This window comes from Syngnathus scovelli, unplaced genomic scaffold (assembly GCF_024217435.2).
Source record: "Syngnathus scovelli strain Florida unplaced genomic scaffold, RoL_Ssco_1.2 HiC_scaffold_28, whole genome shotgun sequence".
Lineage (NCBI taxonomy): Eukaryota > Metazoa > Chordata > Actinopteri > Syngnathiformes > Syngnathidae > Syngnathus > Syngnathus scovelli.
The window spans coordinates 1290001-1293391 of NW_026061370.1; the positions used below are offsets into that span (position 1 = coordinate 1290001).

The window sequence follows — 3391 nt, forward strand, 5'->3', positions numbered from 1 at the left end:
TGTAGATAGGTTAGCAACACGAGAGATTTAGAGGTTCAAAAGAAAGACAGTTAAAAGAAAACATTTTTGATTTGGACAATTGCAGGCTAACAGGAACATGAGAACGATAAGAACTACGAGGTGGGATCCAATTTCATTGGGGAGATTGAGAATTCACAGCACCATACTCTAAGTCACATTTTTGAGCAAGCATGACAATAACATGTGAGAGGTCAAGACATACAGATCAGGGCTTGATGTGGAAAGCAGACCTCGATGAGTTGATTTTCAATAATGATACTGAAGACAACATACTGTCCGATTAAATTGGAACTATAGATAAAATGTAGCTCAAAAATAGGATGAGTTGCAGGATTTACGATATAAAACCGAGACCGCTGTTATTAGGAGAATTTGAAGTTTGGTAAATAAACGTTACCAGCAAATTGATGGAAGCAGCTACATTTGGAAATAGTCTTACAAGTTTGATGTCCCAGCCTGTCATTCTCAGTGTCAGAGTCCCTGAAACCCAATCCGAGACTTCGCCTGCAGCCGTGAACAACTACAAAATGGTGCCTGGCTCTGAAGCACCTTTGACCTTTGGCGAAGGACAAGAAAAGACTGCTGTTGTGCTTGGAGGAGGACAAGTACACTCCGGAGGACAGACAACATCCTCGGGGACGAGAAAAGACAGTGAAAAGCGGAGGAACTCACAATGATGAAAATTGACTCATTTGAACAATGGACTCATTCAAGAGTGATGGATGGGGTCGCTCTGAAGCAACAACAAAAGAACACCAACTTGAGAGGGTGAAGTGCGGCAAAAAGATATGGACTTGGAGTGTCCGACAACCAAATCGCACTCCTTGCTACGGCGTTCCCAAATTTGGTGAAGCTTGGTTCAAAGTGGAAGGGAGGTTCATTGTGCACTGAGTTTGACAGAACTGAGGAGATTTGATAAATAAATAAATAAAAATTTGAAAAATACGTAGGGCTACAGATTATAATCAGAGATTGAACAGATTTGGATAAAACAAATAGGCTAAAACGGTAGGAAACAAGAGCAAGATCTGATATTTTGGCTCATCAAGCTTAAAACGTAGAGGTCGAGTTATATAAATTCAATGACCCCCGCCTCCCCCGGGACGTGGGAAAAGCTCTGCCGGAGGTGGGAGTTGAAGCTCTTCCTGACAGGAGATTCTGCCAGACGTTCCCAGCAGACCCTCACAGAGTGTTTGGGTCTTCCAGGTCGGACCAGCATCTTCCCCCACCATCGGAGCCAACCCACCAACAGGTGGTGATCAGTTGACAGCTCCGCCCCTCTTTTCTCCCGAGTGTCCAAAACATGCGGCCGCAAATCTGATGACACAACTACAAAGTCCTGGTGCCATTGCCCACGTGAGCATTGAAGTCACCCAGTAGAACGATGGAGTCCCCAGAAGGAGCGCTCTCCAGCACTTCCTCCAGGGACTCCAAGAAGGGTGGGCATAGACACAAACAACAGTCAGGACCCGTCCCCCCACCTGAAGGCGGAGGGAAGCTACCCTCTCGTTCACCGGGGTGAACCCCAATGTGCAGACGCCCAGCCGGGGGGGCAATAAGTATACCCACCACATCTGCTCGACACATCTCACCGTGGGCAACTCCAGAGTGGAAGAGAGTCTAGCCCCTCTCGAGAGGGCTTCTACCGGAACCCAAACTGTGCGTGGAGGCTAGTCCGACTATATCTAGTCAGAATTTTTCTGCCTCGCACACCAGCTCGGGCTCCTTTCCAGCCAGAGAGGTGATATTCCATGTCCCAAGAGCTAGCTTCTGCAGCCGGGGATCAGACCGCCAAGGTCCCTGCCTTTGGCCACCGCCCAGCTCACACTGCACTCGACCCCTTTGGCCCCTCGCACAGGTGGTGAGCCCATGGGAAGGGGGACCAACGTTTCCTTTTCGGGTTGTGCCCGGCCGGGCCCCATGGGCGAAGGCCCGGCCACCAGACGCTCGCCTTCGAGCCCTGCCTCCAGGTGCAGCACAACCAACGTGTGGAAAAGATAATGCGCACGACATTTTTTCTCAAAAGCATGACTTGAAAGAAGGTCCAAACCAGACAAACAGCAGAGGATGGTTTTGATCTATCCACCTCTGGGTTATGGGCCCAGCACGCTCCCGCTGCGCCACTCTGCTGCTCAGTGCTAGCAATTCATCAAGTCCTCTAATCGGCTAACAAGCATTCGGTTCCAACTCGTAACTGGATTCTGACTGTCACTCATTACATTATGAACAAAGCTCAGTCGGGCAGCACTAACCTGGATGCTGGTGGAGAAACCAACTTTTTATCCACTTTCACATTTTATTAGAAATGTCAACAAAATTCAATGTTGAAACTGCAGTTGGTAGGTAGTGTCGCTGAAGCGCTGGATTTAGGCTCTCAGTCTCTACTAAGGCGTGCGTTCAAATCTTGTGTTAGTTTCGCTCTATTCTTCTGGCCTGACTCCTTTTGGCGCAGCCGTTGTACATATGATGACCCTGGAAAGTTCTTGGCAAATTCTCATTTGCCTTTCATGTTCATCGGGTCTACCATTTTAATAGGTATCTACACTGTGTATTTGGATAGAGACTGGTCAAAGGGGACACATATATGCCTCGTGAACTACTACATGCATTACTGCGGATGAAGAAGAGTGAACAAATAAGTCATCAGACAAGTTTGCCGATTTTTTAGTGCCCATTAGAGCAGCACTCTGTTCCGTACTGTAACCTGTTAGGTTTGTTCCCAGTTCTTTATCTTTAATGCTCGATATGCTAACAGTAATTACCAAGAGAAAGCCTTCACAGTTTAACTATTTAATGTATGCCAAAATGATTGATGCACAGCTGTGGAGCCCTTTCTGCGAGATGCAGAAGAAGGTTCCTCTCCCAGCGCCAAGGTTCCTGCTCTTATACTACTCTGGCCGCCTTCCTGCAAGGAGGCGACTGCCTAGCCTGTGTGATAATGTGTGACCTTGTCATCTTAACCGAGAGCGACTTCTACATATGTGCAAAGGGTTTCATAGAGTAGAGAAAGCTAATAAAGCAAGAGAAGTGTTACAGCGATATAATGGCATAGCTCAAGCTCCCTAGCTAATCACATGTGCCAAAGAGGCCTATTCTAACAAACCGTTGGTGAGAATGGGTAGACGGGGAAGCCTGTAAGCGAGTCCCTCACTCGCATACTCCATCGCTTCTCTGCCTTTTGGCTAAGATAAAGTGTAGTATCTGTTCTTGGGTTTGGGGGATTAAGAGAGCTGACCGTAGAAGAGAGAATTTTAACCATAAAAGTGGTGATTTTACCCTTGCTTTTACTAATCAGTTCTGTTTTCATCCCAGCAAGTAAGTTGCTTTTAGAATTGGACCGAGCCATTTTTTACTTCACCTGGAAATCCAA

General features: G+C 47.1%; 1 pseudogene; it reads left to right on the forward strand.

Moving 5' to 3' along the window:
- Positions 1–3183: 3183 nt before the first annotated feature.
- LOC125993359 (U2 spliceosomal RNA) lies at positions 3184–3391 on the forward strand (annotated as a pseudogene).